This window comes from Bufo gargarizans, chromosome 1, assembly GCF_014858855.1.
Source record: "Bufo gargarizans isolate SCDJY-AF-19 chromosome 1, ASM1485885v1, whole genome shotgun sequence".
In the NCBI taxonomy this organism is placed as follows: Eukaryota; Metazoa; Chordata; class Amphibia; order Anura; family Bufonidae; genus Bufo; species Bufo gargarizans.
Window position 1 is genome coordinate 550,419,549 of NC_058080.1, and position 18,177 is coordinate 550,437,725.

An 18,177-nucleotide genomic window follows, 5' to 3' on the forward strand; every position below is an offset into this window, starting at 1 on the left:
TGACCTCATTGTAAAACCTTCACAGTATTTTTGTATAGAAGTGTGCCCCCTCACAGTAGTTATGCCCACATTGTGCCCTCTCACAGTAGTTATGCCCTCTCTGTGCCCCCTTCACAGTAATAATCCCCATTGTGCCCCCTTCACAGTAATTATCCCCATTGCGCCCCCTTCATAGTAATAATCCCCATTGTGCCCTCTTCACAGTAATAATGCCCACTGTGCCCCCTTCATTGTAGTCATGCCCATTGTGCCCCCTTCATTATAGTAATGCCCTCTGTGCCCCCTCCAGAGTAGAAATGCCCTCTGTGCCCGCTCCACAGTAATAACGTCCTCTGTGCCTTCTCCATAGTAATAAAGTCCTCTGTCGGTGCCCCCTCCATAGTAATAAAGTCCTCTATTGGTGCCCCCTCCATAGTAATAAAGACCTCTGTGCCCCTCCATAGTAATAAAGTCCTCTGTGCCTCCTCCATAGTAATAAAGTCCTCTGTGCCCCCTCCGTAGTAATAAAGTCCTCTGTGCCCTCTCCATAGTAATAAAGACCTCTTCGCCCCCTCCATAGTAATACAGACCTCTGTTCCCCCTCCATAGTAATAAAGACCTCTGTGCCCCTCCATAGTAATAAAGTCCTCTGTGCCCCCTCCGTAGTAATAAAGTCCTCTGTGCCCCCTCCATAGTAATAAAGTCCTCTCTCTGTGCCCCCTCCATAGTAATAAAGACCTCTTCGCCCCCTCCATAGTAATACAGACCTCTGTTCCCCCTCCATAGTAATAAAGACCTCTGTGCCCTCTCCATAGTAATAAAGTCTTCTCTCTGTGCCCCCACCATAGTAATAAAGTCCCCTGTGCCCCCTCCTTAGTAATACAGTCCTCTGTTCTCCCTTCATATTAATAAAGTCCTCTGTGCCCCCTCCATAGAAATAAAGTCCGCTGTGACCCCTCTGTATTAAAAACAAAAAAACGCAGTAACTACTCCCCTTGTCCCACTCCTGAAGCTCACATACCTCTCTTCACTGCAGGCACAGATCGCTCTGCAGCACTGTGTGGGCAGGGCCTATGCAGATTAATGGTGTGCAGGCTCCGCCCACACATGCTGGCAGCGTGATCTGTGCCTGCAGGCTGAATGGTGGAGTGAGGAGAAGTCTCCTGCTTCACCATTCAGAGAGGCGCTGGCCTGAGGGAGGGGAGGAGCGCGGGGAGCTGAGCGGTGAGTGACAGGGCCCAGCTCCCAGTGCTCCAGCAATGACCGCTTCCATCAGTATTGATGGAAGCGCCCATTGCTTCTGGCCTCTGGCAGCTCTGCTGTGGGCCCCAGCACTTGCCCCGGGTATGCCGGGCGCTGACGCTGGCCATGGCTACTGAAAATGGTTAATTTGCTACTTAATGGATTAATGTTCATTGTTAATGTTAACTCACTTTTTCTGTGTGCTGTTTGTAACGCAAGAGCTGAAATGGGAACACCGCTTAGTTATTTTGCCCGGCTCAGTGGGAGGAGACAGACCCTTCTCCTCTGAATCAGGAGCTTGTAAGTTAAGTCTAGTCTGGCTAAGGCTAGTATTGAGATTCTCAATAGGGGCTCAATACCCGACAAAAACACTTCAGTTTTGTCCCCATTCATTGTCAATGGGGACAAAACTTAACTGAACAGAATGGAATGCTCCAAAATGTATTCCATTACGTTTAGTTGCGTTCCCATATCGGAGAGCAAACTTCAACATGTTGTAGTTTGCTTTCCGTCCTGGGATGCGGAGCAAGACGGATCCGACATGACCCATAATGCAAGTCAATGAGGACGGATCCTTTTTCTCTGCCACAATAGAAAACGGATTCGTCCTCCATTGACTTTCAGTGGAGTCCATGACGGATATGTCTTGTCAATGTTAAAGATTATACAACCGGATCCGTTCATAACGGATGCAGATTGTTGTATTATCAGTAACGGAAGCGTTTTTGCTGAACCCTGCCGGATCCAGCAAGTACGCTAGTGTGAAAGTGAAAGGCAGAGGAAGTTTTTGCATGTCCCTGTGTAGAAGTGAAACCTGCTGTAAGGAGCCCTCATCCTTGCATCCCAACAACTACTACTATCTTCTGAGAGAGAAAGAATTACAGAGTCTACAGACTGGTGCAAAGGACAAACAGTAAGCGCAAACGGTTTTATACAGTAACAGGTCTTACTGCTAGCAGAAAGCGTACATCGCCTCTGGTGTCCACCACACCACCACAGATTAGCTACCAGTTGGAGGGTCTACACTTCAATGTGGTAACAGTAGTAGATAAGGTGAATGTTCACCCCATTGGTCAACTATTAAAGTAATTTATATCTGATAGAGAAAGACTCAGTCAGCCATCTTACTGCTGGTTATCCCATGTTCAGCCTGGGAAGTATTAGCAGCTCTCCCCTGCGGGCTGCTTGTTGTAATATAGTAACATAGTACATAAGGCCGAAAAATGACATTTGTCCATCCAGTTCGGCCTGTTATTCTGCAAGTTGATCCAGAGGAAGGCAAAAAAAGGTAGAGGTAGAAGCCAATTTTCCCCACTTTAGGGGAATAAAAAATTCCTTCCCGACTCCAGTCAGGCAATCATAATAAATCCCTGGATCAATGATCCCTCTCTAGTAGCTATAGCCTGTAATATTATTACGCTCCAGAAATACATCCAGGCCCCTCTTGAATTCCTTTATTGTACTCACCATCACCACCTCCTCAGGCAGAGAGTTCCAGAGTCTCACTGCTCTTACAGTAAAGAATCCTCTTCTATGTTTGTGTACAAACCTTCTTTCCTCCAGACGCAGAGGATGTCCCCTCGTCACAGTCACAGTCCTGGGAATAGTAGTTACCCCATTCAGTACCATAGTAGGTACTGTAGTTGCCCCATTCCAGTTATTACTTTAGTTGCCCTCCTCTGGACCCTCTCGAGCTCTGCTATGTCTGCCTTGTTTACAGGAGCACACAATTGTACACAGTACTCCATTTGTGGTCTGACTAGCAATTTGTAAAGTGGTAGGAAGGACGATGTTCTTATCACGGGAATCTATGCCCCTTTTGATGCAATCCATTATCTTATTGGCCTTGGCAGCAGCTGCCTGACACTAGTTTTTGCAGCTTAGTTTGCTGTTTATTAAAATTCCTAGATCCATTTCCATGTCAGTGGTACCGAGTGCTTTACCATTTACTATGTGCGGGTGACTTGCATTATTCCTTCCCATATGCATAACCTTACATTTGTCAGTGTTAAACCTCATCTGCCACTTCTCTGCCCAAGCCTCCAATCTATCCAGATCCCTCTGTAGTAGTATACAGTTCTCTTCAGTGTTAATTACGTTACACAGTTTAGTGTCATCTGCGAAAATTGATACTTTACTATGCAAGCCTTCTACAAGATCATTAATAAATATATTGAAGAGGATAGGACCCAATACTGACCCCTGAGGTACCCCACTAGTGACAGTGACCCAATCTGAGTGTACCATTAATAACCACCCTCTGTTTTCTATCACTCAGCCAGTTACTTACCCACATACAGATGTTTTCTCCCAGTCCGAGCATTCTCATTTTATATACTAACCTTCCATGAGGTACAGTGTCAAATGCTTTGGAGAAGTCCAGATTTACGACATCCATTGATCCGCCGCTGTCAAGTCTAGAACTTACCTCCTCATAGAAACTGATTAAATTAGTTTGGCATGACCGATCCTTCATGAAGCCGTGTTATTTGCTTATTTCCGTTGAGATGCTGTAAGATAGCATCTCTTAGAAAACCTTCAGCCAGTTTACCCACAACAGATGTTAAACTTACCGGCCTATAGTTTCCAGGCTCTGTTTTTTGGACCCTTTTTGAATATTGGCACCACATTTGCCATGCGCCAATCCTGTGGGACATTCCCTGTCAGTATATAGTCTGCAAATATCAGAAATAAGGGTTTGGCTATGACATTACTTAATTCCCTTAAGATACTTGTTACACTATCTTTCTTTGTTTTCCCAAGAAGAAAATGAATCACCTGGCCACAGGATGGATGAGAATCGTTAGATTGCTGGGGTCATTACCACGAGGACCACCACCAATTGACAATTATCTCATAAGGACAAGTGGTTGTGTAACATCCCGGAGTATGTTACCAAACTCTTTTTCCCCGCTACCACATGTTAAGTGTCTGTGTATTGTCATTCTGTATAATATATGCATTTTCTAGGCCTGTTTTATGTATTATGCTGTAATTTCCATGTGCACCAGCAGGTGGCAGCAGTATGTAGCAGGACCTTAGCCAGTTTAGTATTGCTAGACTGGAATAGTTAATTCCAGTTTAGTCCCCCCTCTGTGAGCAGAAGTGGGCTGGTCCCATGTCCTGTCTCATGGGGAGGAGAGGAAGTCTAGTTAGTGTACCAGCTACCCCTGCTTGGGGAAGGCTGTGTTAGTAGGAGCTCCCAGCAATAGGGATCCCTAATCAGAACCCTGTCTCGGTTGAGACCAGAGAACATTTCCAGTCTGAGCCATCAGCCTCATCTGGTTGACAAGCAAGCAGCCATCTCCAGCCTCCAGGAAGAAGCATTTTCTGTGAGCCAAGCTGTGAGTACATATCCAGAGTCCAGGAGAAGCCAAATTCCTCCTCAGCTAGTCAGGCCCATACCAAGCAGAAGATAGACAGAGCAGAAGATAGATACCTGCCACATTCTTCAGGCATATGATTAGCAGCAGAAGAGATATTGATCCTTGCCACATATTGCCAATACCTGCTGGGACCCAAGACTAAAGCTGTAACTTGTATGGATTTATTCTGCCATCTAGTAAAGACAAGTTGCATTATATTACAAGTCTGGATCTCATTTATTCCTCAATTACTCCTACTAGCAACACTCAATTTATTGCAAGTGAGCCAGGATCCAGGAGTTCAGCCGTACCCAGGTAGGAGACACCGTTGACATTACACAGAGATATTATCCCCCCTCTGGCATTCCTCACCTGGTACGTGAGTTATTACATTTTAAAGGGCCCTGCAACAGTACCCTGCGCACATTGCAATTGGTGTCACGAACAAACCATAGACTTATATACGTCTATCCTGACCCACTCCATAGTTGGCCACCGTACCATGGTCCTGCTCATTGCATTTTGTGTGGGTGCTAGAGTTGGGGCCCTAGATTTTATCTTATATCTTATATTTAGCATCTATGACATGTAGAGTTGAATAATGTTCTTTATGAGAAAACCCTTTTAATGAGGGCATGCCATGATTGATGTAAAACTGAAAATCAGAGATTATATAGTAAGTAGAGGATACTTTCTTTCTAACAAAGCTAGAACCGGCCCTGTACCTCACATGGATACAGAGATCTTACCATTCATTGCTCCATTTGCTCTGCTAGATTCTCATCAGACAGGCAGCTCAGGGTGTGTGTCGTCCTTTCTCACTTTCTCAGGGGACATATCCTTTCTGCTGCAGCTCTATCCATGTGACAGCTCATGGGGCATGTCCTTCTCTCACAGTTTCTAACAGTAGTTATGGCTGGGTGCAAGCTGAAAGATAGAACTGAGCATGTGCCACCCCCTCAGTGGGTGGATGCGCACATTGTTATACAGTTAAGCACCAGGGGTATCTCAAAACTGGAGCTTTTTTGGAACAGATAGTAATTGACAAAAGTAACTAGTTTTTCATGCTGAATTATATTAAAATAACATTTAATAGTGGCACAATCCTTTTAACTAGGCTGTAAGGGATAGAAAAACAAACAAATATGTAAGCATTGTTGCACTGTTTCAACATTTTAAGCTGTAATTTAATAAAGATGGATTTTAAATCTAATTCCTATCTATTCCTTCCTATTCAACATAAGTAGCTGTAAGGGATATGTTTGAGGACAAGCTTGTTGACTGTTTCCATTTATAATCAGCAGAACTGTGAATGCAGATCTGGGTTCTATTACAGGCTATAACCACAGAACTATGTACTCAGACCTGGAAGAATTCACATGCTGAGTCAAAGATGCGTTTTCATCTACTTTTCATAACTGCCTGTTCTGTTTGCATTAGATTTCATCATAAATACACAGGACAGAGATACAGAATATACTCGATATCTGAAAATGGAATGGATAGTCAATGCGATAGCTTGGAAATTAGTAACAGCAACCATTAAAAGTGAATATAAAATGAGTCTCTACTCAATAATATCTAGTTTGGATGCATATATTGTTTATTTTTGGTTTGGTTTTTATGAATTATCTATGAAGTACCCAAGTTTTTTCTGAAGAAAAACTACAGCTATGCGCAATTGAAATAATATAAGAACTTTACCTACAAAATCTTGCTCACAAGCTTGATTAGGTATAAAGAACAGCTGTCTACGGATCCACATACCCCGGGATTGAAAACCGGCAAGTTAAACAGGGTGAACACTCCACATTCCCGTAAAATCTCACGAGACTTACTGCACTAACAACAACGGTCACGCTGAACACAGGTGGGACGCCACACAGCGTGCAACTACATTCGCAGTTTGGTTACCACAACCGCGAGTACCCCGGTATGCCGATATTTTGAAAGAACAATTTGCCTAGATCTGGGGCTAATTCAGAGTGGTCGAGTAACATCATATATAATATCCCCACTCATGAAACCTTGGGGAATACACTGAACAGTGTCAGTGTTAGGACGCACAGCATACGACCAATCTGCTGTATTTTCTTTGGAGAGACAACTACACAAGATCCATTATACATCATGTATCTATATATTGGAATATATAGGTTTATATGCGTCCATTGTTTGCCATTGTATATTATATTATTATATGGTGATTTTATTGTTCAATATCTCCTTGTTTTATCGCTCAGAGGTGAATGCCAACAAATTTTATTTTTATTTTTATTATTTTTTATATTATATTGTGTACTGGATGTTAATAAACTATTGTATTTCCAAATGACCCAAATATTTGGATGTGCCTATCTTCATTTTTGAAATCTATACCTTTGTTGATAGGGGGGATCATTTGATAGTAGCACCCATCCATCTCACTTATCTTGTGAAGCCACCCAAATATATACTCACTGTTTATTCTTAAGGGGAAAAAAATTCCTTCCCGACTCCAATCAGGCAATAAGAATAACTCCCTGGATCAATGACTATGGATCTAGTAGCTATAGCATGTAATATTATTACATTCCAGAAATACATCCAGGCCCCACTTGAACTCTTTTAGTGAACTCACCATCACCACCTCCTCAGGCAGAGAGTTCCATAGTCTCACTGCTCTTACTGTAAAGAATCCTCTTCTATGTTTGGGTACAAACCTTTTCTCCAGATGCAGAGGATGTCCCTCCTCTGAACCTTCTCCAGCTCTGCTATGTCTGCCTTTCCTGAATATTTACTTGTATATAAAGTGCAAGTGCTGCCAAAAATAACAAGGAAGAGGCACTCCGATACTCCCTTAGTTACACATAAAGGAGGGCATCATACACACCCTTTAAAAACACTAGGAGCAAGGGCCTGCTGATCTTACCATCTAAAACATTATGGGCGGTGGCCTGCTGCCGCTTTGGTGACTCTAGTTAACCTGGGGCCGATGGCACATCCTCGTGACGGCGACAATCCATTCGGATGTCTGGCCTATCAACTTTCGATGTAATTGTCAGCTCAAAACCATTGTAAACTACGGGTAACGGGGAATCAGTGTTTGATTTTGGAGAGGGAGCCTGAGAAACAGATACCACATCCAAGGAAGGCAAACGGGTGGCGCGCAAATCACACACTCCAGACTCGTGGAGGTAGTGACGATAAATAACAATACAGGACTCTTAAGATGCCCTGTTATTGGAATAAGTATAAAAAAATTACAGGGAATGTCACTGCAGTATTTTGGATTAGGAAATATTATACAGGAGAGGCCCTGCTGCTGCTTTGTTGACTCTAGATAACTTCTGTCTGATCGCACGTCCCCATCCACGATCCATTTTGATATCTTCCCTATCAACTCACAGTCAGCAGACACATTCCAGCCAATCAGCAGCATACCCTCCCTCCCAGACCCTCCCACCTCCTATCAAAAAGCAAGGACAGCATCCATCTTAGATTCATTCGGAAGCTGCAGTGTTAGTGAGAGCAGGGACAGTGCAGCTGCTGCTGATTTAATAGGGACATCGATAGCTAGGCCAGTGTTCTGTGTCCACTCCAGTCCTCAAAGATTCATCTGATCTGCTGTAAGGACAGCATCCTGACAGCACCCCAAAAAGCCCTTTTTAGGGCTAGTACATCAGTCTGCTTTTTTTTTTCTTTCTCTGTAATATAATTGCAGTTGCCTGCCAGCGTGTGTGTCAGGCCCACAGCGTGTACTGTGCCCACTACTGCCAGTGCCCAGTGCCACCACTCATATCTGGTGTCACATTAGCTTGCATTTAAAACAGTAAAACACTTTTTTCACTGTAATATAATTGCAGTTGCCTGCCAGCGTGTGTGTCAGGCCCACAGCGTGTACTGTGCCCACTACTGCCAGTGCCCAGTGCCACCACTCATATCTGGTGTCACAGTAGCTTGCATTTAAAACAGTAAAACACTTTTTTCGCTGTAACATAATTGCAGTTGCCTGCCAGTGTGTGTGTCAGGCCCACAGCGTGTACTGTGCCCACTACTCATATCTGGTGTCACAGTAGCTTGCATTTAAAACAGTAAAATACTTTTTTCACTGTAATATAATTGCAGTTGCCTGCCAGCGTGTGTGTCAGGCCCACAGCGTGTACTGTGCCCACTACTGCCAGTGCCCAGTGCCACCACTTATATCTGGTGTCACAGTAGCTTGCTCCAGCAATCAGCGACGACAAGGCTGCTTCTGGTGGTCAGACATCCATGCCCACTCCTCACTTGTGAATAGCGGAAGCTGACTGGAAAGGTGACGACCATGTTGCAGCTGTTATTCCATAACTGCCCTCTGCTGCTCACAAAGCCTGGCCAACATGTGGAACGTGGAGTTCCAGTGCCTGCTCACGTCGCACAACAGTCGGTGAGCTGGCAATTTCAACCGCTGCTGGCGCGTTGACAGACCAGCTAAAGCTGTCGGTGACTTGCGGAAATGTGCACACATGCGGCGAAACCTTCACCAGTAGCTCAGGCAAATTGGGGTATGTTTTTAGAAACCACTGAACCACAAGTTTGAATATGTGGGCAAGGCATGGGATGTGTCTAAGGTTGCCCAGCTCCAAAGCCGCCACCAAGTTACGGTCATTATCAAACACAACCATGCCTAGTTGTAGGTTGAGTAGCGAGAGTCACAGCTCAGTCTGGTCTCTTTTCCTTTGCCACAGCTCTGCGGCGGTGTGCTGTTTGTCACCTAGGCAGATCAGCTTCAGCACGGCCTGTTGCCACTTCCCCACTGCAGTGCTACACTGCTTCCAGCTACCAACTAATGGCTGACTGTTGCTGTAAGAGGATAATTCTGAGGTGGAAGTGGAGGAGGAGGCAGAGGAGGAGAAGTGGGGGTTGGAGCCACTAACTTAGGTGGTGCAGAAACCCTGATGGAATTAGGGCTTGCAATCCTTGGCGTCGGTAGCACCTGTGCCATCCCAGGATACGAGTCACTCCTGGCCTCCACAACATTCACTCAGTCTGCCGTCAGGGAAATGTAGCGTCCCTGGCCGAAAGCACTTGTCCATGTGTCTGTGGTTAAGTGGACCTTCACTGTAGCTACGTTGGTCAGGGCACGTGTGATGTTAAGGGACACATATTGGTGTAAGTCTGGCACAGCACACCTTAAAAAATAATGGCGGCTGGGGACTGCGTAATGAGGGACAGCCGCCGACATCAGGCTGCGAAAGGCCTCAGTGTCCACAAGCCTAAATGGCAACATTTCCAGGGCCAGTAATTTGGAAAGCTGCGCATTTAGTGCTATGGCCTGTGGGTGGGTGGCTGGGTATTTGCGCTTGTGTTCAAATACCTAGGGTAATGACATTTGGATGCTGCACTGGGACAGGGAAGTGGATGTGATCGCTGATGGTGCTTGCGAAGGTCCAGGTGCAGGGCGGGAGGCATCCAGGCCTGCGTCTAGGACAGGGGATTGGCCAGCACGTAAAACAGGGGAAGAGGAGGCAGTGGTGTGACCCACAGACACAGATTGTGGACCCAGGCGTTCGGCCCACCTATTAGGTTGGTTTGATGACATGTGGCGGATCATGCTGGTAGAGGTGAGGTTGCTAGTGTTCACGCCCCGGCTCATTTTGGTGTGGCACAGGTTGCAAACTATTCTTTTGTCGTCCGTACTTTTCTCATTAAAGCGCCATACTGCCAAACACCTACCCCTTGGCAAGGGAGATTTACACAAGGGGGTGCTCCGTGGAACAGTTGCGGACTTGTTTGGTGGTGCCCGCCTTCTAGCTTTTTCCACCCTACTGCCTCTTCCAGCCTGTTTCAGTGCTGCAGATCCCTCCCTCTCTGTACTGCTTTCCTTGCTCGGCTTGTTGCAACCTTCTCAGGTTGGGTCAGTGACCTCGTTGTCCAGCACATCCTCTTCCACTTCCTCACTCTGATCATCCTCCTGATTTGTTGACCTAACCACTACCTCAGTGATTGACAACTGTGTTATCCTCTTCCTGATGGCAATACTTACCTGCACGTTTATTGGCTGCTTAGCAGCCGCGAAACGTGCAGGGAGAAGACTCAAGCATGGCACTTGAGCACATGCGGTACTCGGCCATGTGACGAGCATAGTGGGAGGCTACCAGGGACCCTAGTCCAACAGGAGGGAGCTGAATGGCGGAGCTGGAGTACCGACGGGGTCTGCCTCTGGTAGTTCCTGAAAAAAGATGGCGTAGTTAAAGCGGGATAAAGCATCGGCCGTGACATTCTTTGCCCCCTAGATATGAAATGCGAAAAAATGAAAATGAAACTGCAAGGACAGCCAAACTAACTTACGCAGGAGGGACATGATTTTCTGAGACTTTGCCCTCCTTTTCATGATGACGTCTACCAACACCTGGCTGTCTGTCATGAAAATCACTGACTTGTTGGCCAAGCGTGAACCCCAAACTTGGGCGGCTGCCACTATCTGGTATAGCTCCAATAATGGGGATGAATTCAGAGAACCGGCGTCTGATATGAATTCCACCGGCCAACTGCCAGCAAACCAGTGGGGATGGAATATGGCCGCGAACCCGCGAGAGGCCGCGGCGTCGGTCATGACCGTGGGGGACGCGGAATCCGGGGAAGGTACAAACAGGGAAGGAATGATTGCCACATTTGGAGGTCCGCCATGGCATGCCTGTCTAGTTGGACGGTGGAATCCTGATCCGAATCTGAAGGGAGGAGACTGAGGAGCCTAAAAGTGAAAGATCTGCCCTGAGGCATGTTCCTGAAGGCAAAGTTTAGGGAACCTAACAGGGACTGGAGCTCCCGCTTGGACAGGACCCTGGACAAAGCCGCGGAGGAGACAGCGGCCTGGATCTTTGTGAGCTTCGCCATGGGGAGGCTGGCCTCCATGCGAACAGAATCGAGGGTGATGCCCAAGAAAGTAACCCTGGTACCTGGCCCCTCAGTCTCTGCTGCCGCCACGGGAACCTCTAGCCTGGCGAATAGCTGGAGCAAACTCGCCAAGCCCGTAGGGTCACCCTGGGGGCTCTCGACAATCAGGAAATCATCGAGATAATGGATGACCATGTCCAAACCCTTGTGATGAACCAGGATCCAATGCAAGGCGCATGTGAATCTATCAAACAGCCACGGGCTGCTCTTAGATCCAAAGATGAGCCGGTTGGCGAAGTAATACCCGTCCGCCCATTGCAAGCAATAATATTTCCATAGCTGGGGAAGGATAGGGAGCAACTTAAACGCGTCCGCTATGTCGGCCTTGGCCAACCAAGCCCCTTCCCCAGCCAGCAAGATATACTGGATGGCCTCATCGATGGACGATTACCTCATGAACAATTCTTCGGATGGAATGAAAGAATTCAAACTGGGAATGGGGGACATGTGAGGAGCAGACAAATCGTAAATTAATCGCCATTTATTGGAGGACTGCTTGGTGACCAGGCCAATCGGATTCACCCTCCAAGCCGCGAAGGGGATAGACCAGAACGGGCCCGCCAGGAACCCCTTCCGGACTTCCGCCTGCAACAGGGTATCTACTGCCGCCGGCTCCTGAGTAGCCGACAGCAAGTTCCTTCCTTCCCAGGAAACTTGAGGGAGGGCAATGAAACCCGTGTGAAAAACCCTCTCGAATCCGGAGAGAAGGAACTGGGACAACTGACGGCCAGGATGGTCCTGCAAAAGAACGCCCAAGAGCTCAATGTTGATGTTGGCTAGTCATAGGGTCTTGTGCTGCCTTTTCGGGCAGCTAGGACGAGGATGGGCCCTAAAACAGAGAGAGCAGATTATGCAAAGCTCTGCAACTGTTAAACCCGCAACCCCCTGAATTGAAATTGTTACAGACTTGACTCTATCCCAGATAAGTGATAGGTTTACCCAACTTATCGGTTGAGGCCCTGAACCGCTGGGCGCCGGAGGGACCTGGAAGGGAACCCTCCCGGGCCGGGTTGGGTAGGTTGGAGCACCATTCTGCGGTATGTTGGATTGACTGGCAAGCCGCACAAGTAGGAGCCCTTAAACTGGCGAAATGCTGACAGAAGAGCTCCATGTCGAGGCTCGCCCAGTCAGTGATAAACTGAAACTGGGCGAGGGCTGTGGCTGCCTTGGCCGAGAATGACCTGTGGTAGTCATAAAAGTTAGTGCCACCATACTTGTACCCTAGGTCGGTAATACGGTACAAGTATGAGTCCAACTCCTCCCGCCTGAGCGACTGGACCGAGCAGATGGTGTCTCAGTAGAGGCTGAAAGCAAGTACAAATTCAGGAATTGACAGTTTACGATTTAGGCGAGCGTCCTTGGCCCTGAGAATAACCGACACCTCCCCACAATTAAATTATCTTGTTCTCAGAAACGTCCTGGGACGATATGAGAATAGATGCCAGATTGACATATTTTCCCGCTAGAATATCCCTTTTAAAGTTCTCCGGGATAAAATGCTAGGGAGCGATCTGAGGGCTGGCACAGACCGTACCTGGAGCCGTGTCCTGAGAAGTGGAAGGAATGGGTGGTGGAACTGGAGATGGTGGCACCATCAGAGGTCAGGACTCCAATTCCCCCATTCTGGCTTGAATATTTGCCACCGAACCGGCCAGACTGCTGATGGTGGACTGCAACTGCAGCAGGGACAGCTGAATAGAAGAGAGAGAAGGCTGTTCGTTTGAACCCCCTGGCTCCGTCATCAGGAGACGATAGAGCTCCACCTTCCTTCATGATGCGGGATTATGGATTCCTCTCATATTAAGCTCCGCAATGAGTTTAGGAATTGTCCAGCTATGAAGGGACGGCTTACTGGCGCGTCCCGACACCGAAGACCTGGGTAATGACACGTTGTCATCCGCCTATGATGCTTGGGACATCTTTTAGTCTGCATGGGAAAGAGGTAAGCATATATACAAGTAATTTTAAAGACTCCCCCCATTTATTTATTTTTTTATTTTTTTGACGAGCGGTGGCAGGGTGACCGGGCGAGAGCGGTGAGGGAACAGGAACAAACGTGGCATAGAAAGAATTGCAAACCTACCCGAACCAACAGTCAGCCCTGACTAATTCTCTGGCGGCACTGGAGACCTAGAAATGGAAGCTCGTGATGAATAAGGGAAAACCCGAGCAGCGGAGGAGCGCATGACGCCACTCGGTTTTGACCTTACCTGGCACCGCGGAGTGACCAGACACGGAGGAGTACTGCGACACGACGGAAGTTGGACCGGAATTCCAGAGGCCTGAGACCCTGTTTATATGAAAAAAACAAGCTTGCGTTGACACGAGACCCGGAGAGGGGTGTGACCTGGTGGCACCGGATTGACCCGAGCAAATTAGGAAATCATACATGCGGAACATGAACCGGGTAAACAGGAACCAACTGGACACTGCTGGAAAAAAACCTGAACGTTTCAGGCAAATACACAGAACCTAAGCGATTCAGACAAATACAACGAATCCTGTGCGCTTCAGGCAAATACATTGAATCCTAAGCGACTCAGGCAATCACATACACCTTTTCATGGAGAATAACATAAACCTGGGTGAGTCGGGCATTACTTTAAACCTGAGCGGATCCGGCACTTACCTACACCCTGAGAGAAAAAGGCAATTACCAGAACCTGAGCGAATCTGGCAAATACAAGAAACCTGAGCGATTCAGGCAAATACATAAAACCTGAGCGATTCAGGCAAATTCATAAAACCTGAGGGATGCAGGCAATTACATAGAACCTGAGCGATTCAGGCCAATACATAAACCTGAGCGATTCAGGCCATTACATAAAACCTGAGCGATTCAGGCAATTACGTAAAACCTGAGTGATTCAGGCACTTTACATAGAACCTGAGCGATTCAGGCAATGACATGAGACCTGAGCGACTAGCAGAACCCTTGAGTAAAGCTTTTTGAAGGGGTAACAGGCACCTCTGGGAACTGGAGTCCAAAATCATTCCTAGGAAGCTGCATCTCTGGCTCGGGCATAAACTGAATTTTTCTAGGTTTATCTCCCATCCCAGTTTCTCTAGAACCTCCCTCACCCAGGCAATCTGTCCCTGAAGAATCTGATTTGACCGGGCGACTAGAAGAAAATTGTCCAGGTATGGTATAATGACAATCTCCTTCTCCCTCACATGGGCCATCATTAGAGATGAGCAAATTTTTAAAAAATTTGATTCGCCAGTTCGCTTAGATCCGAATAAATTTGCAGCAAATTATGTTAACAAACGGCTATTTACTGGCTGCAGAGAGCCTTTCTAGTGGTGTATAACACTGTGTCTTGCAGTAACACGCATAGGGAGTCTGCTTTGGTAGTGCAATAATACTGTGAGTCTGTATGACATGCAGATGACAGGTGTTGCTCTTAGAATCAGTGAATACTTCACTTATTTGGGCAGTCACGGGGCCAAAAATGACCAAATAACTGAAGTATCAACTCAGCCTTACAGGTCGATGTTAGCATCAAGACATTCCTTTTACACCCTCGTCAGCTGATTTCACATACAAACCGGATTCCAAAAAAAGTTGGGACACTAAACAAATTGTGAATAAAAACTGAATGCAATGATGTGGAGATGGCAAATGTCAATATTTTATTTGTAATAGAATGTAGATGACAGATGAAACGTTTAATCCGAGTAAATGTATCATTTTAAAGGAAAAATACGTTGATTCAAATTTTCACGGTGTCAACAAATCCCAAACAAGTAGCAATAAGAGGCTGGAAAAAGTTAATTTGAGCATAACGAAGACCTGGAAGACCAATTAACACTAATTAGGTCAATTGGCAACATGATTGGGTATAAAAAGAGCTTCTCAGAGTGGCAGTGTCTCTCAGAAGTCAAGATAGGTAGAGGATCACCAATTCCCACAATGTTGCGCAGAAAGATAGTGGAGCAATATCAGAAAGGTGTTACCCAGCGAAAAATTGCAAAGACTTTGCATCTATCATCATCAACTGTGCATAACATCATCCGAAGATTCAGAGAATCTGGAACAATCTCTGTGCGTAAGGGTCAAGGCCGTAAAACCATACTGGATGCCCGTGATCTCCGGGCCCTTAAACGACACTGCACCACAAACAGGAATGCTACTGTAAAGGAAATCACAGAATGGGCTCAGGAATACTTCCAGAAACCATTGTCAGTGAACACAATCCACCGTGCCATCCGCTGTTGCCAGCTGAAACTCTACAGTGCAAAGAAGAAGGCATTTCTAAGCAAGATCCACAAACTCAGGCGTTTTCACTGGGCCAGGGATCATTTAAAATGGAGTGTGGCAAAATGGAAGACTGTTCTGTGGTCAGACGAATCACGATTCAAAGTTCTTTTTGGAAATCTGGGACGCCATGTCATCCGGACCAAAGAGGACAAGGACAACCCAAGTTGTTATCAACGCTCAGTTCAAAAGCCTGCATCTCTGATGGTATGGGGTTGCATGAGTACGTGAGGCATGGGCAGCTTGCATGTCTGGAAAGTATAAGTTAAATCCACGGCACTCCAAGAGTTGATGCAAAAAAAGTAATCTCATTTAATTCTCAATAAACAGAATGCTGTTTAGTATACATCCAGTGCAAATAAATATACATATAGTATTTATGCCATATCAGATAAAGAAATATATCCCGAACGTTTCGGTCTGTGCGACCTTCTTCAGCGGGATCTAAAGAGATATATAACATGCATAGACACACACATTGACAACAAAGAGGTGAGTTTTTTAGACACATTAGTACAAAAAGACATCAACAATCAACTCCAATTTGACTTGTACACCAAACCCACCGATAGGAACAGCTTACTCCACTATTCCAGCTGTCATCCCCATACCACCAAGAGAGCGATTCCAACTTCACAAATCACCAGAGTTGAACGAATAGTCTCAGACCCCACAATACGCTCATTGAGAGTGAATGAAATGAGTACAAAATTCACCAATAGGGGTTACCCAACTGATCTAATTAAACTAAATAAAAAACCACCCAAAACACCAAGGATAGACACACCTCGTATTCCCTGTGTCACCACTTACCATCCCTTCATGCCTAAAATACACAGTATAGTGCGCCAGAACTGGTCGATCCTACAAAATGCGTACCCATCGGTCAAAGAATTCGAAAACCCCCCACGGACATGCTACAAAAGAGGACCTAATATAAGAGACAAATTAATCCGAGCGGACTTCGGCGGGATCCAGAAGATCCCGAAACAACGTTTTTTGCAAAATCCCAAATATGGAACCTTCCCATGCCTGCACTGTGGACAATGCTCGAATATTCTGAAAGGTGATTTGATCACACATCCACGCACAGGTAAACAGTTCCATATTAAGGATTACTTTACATGTGACTCATCCTTTGTCGTTTACATGATCAAGTGTCCGTGCGGACTCGTCTACGTCGGTGAAACCACCCAACACATCCGCGATCGTATATGCAAACATAAATCCACTATACGGACAAAGCAACTCCTTTTGCCCATACCGGCACACTTTGAAAAACATAAACACCAAATTGCACAACTTCGGTTCCAGGTCATCGAACATGTACACCAACCAAGACGCGGGGGCAACAGGATTGCACTCCTACAACAAAGGGAATCATACTGGATTCACAAACTGGACACACTTGAACCGAAAGGTCTCAATAGGGAATGTGATTTTCGTATATTATCATGACGATAACTCATTTTTCATTTTATTTCCTTGTTCTAGAATCGTTGATGGGGACTAGGCGAACATGGGTGAGACCATTACCCCTTTTCCCGTCCCTCCCTTCCCTTTTTTTCCCCTTTCCCCCCTCCCCCTCCCTCCCTAACCCCTTTTCCTTCCCCCTCCTATCTCAACCCATGCTAGCAGTTTTTCCCAGATTTCCACATTCCTGTATCCGCATTACTAATATTTCCTTTCCCTAATGCATCATAACTGCAACCATCTTGTTTGATATTTCCTCCTGTATGGCACTCTGTTCGTATATACAATCATGGTTATATACCGCACCACCATGACACGTTTATATATGCTTATGATGTATTGCTATCTACATTCTTTGAATTTTGATCTCTGAACTTTGATCTTTGTTTTTTGAACATATAATGTATACCTAAAGATTACCATAGAATAGTAACTTTTATCTGACGATTATATTGAATGACCGAGCAGCCACCACAAAATGGAGATATCTAGATGCTACCATCCATTTCAGCTTGACTATAACTCTCCTATGTGATATACAGCCGCCTCCACAATTTCATTAGCCCTCACGATACTCCCGTTTTACCCTTGCCCATTCTGTTGCCCACACTACAACTAAGAGTCAATATGCGCATGCGCGAGCGCACGCACTACGTCCGGACGCACGCTCCTCCTCCCGAACGGGAGATATACTCGCTCCGGCATACCTACTACCACAGAACAACGTCATCACCAAGCGCGCTGCTCGACTACGTCACTCCGGCGCGTGCGTTCACTCCACACAGATGCTCACACGTCACCGTGGAGCGCCGCCCATACACGGATTAAAAAGGGCGCCAGATCCACCCTGAATCACATCCAGCGCATGCCTACACTCTCCTTGCCTTCAGGTATGTCAGGACCTCCTTGCCTTATACTGCGATATAGAATGATGGCAACATAGAG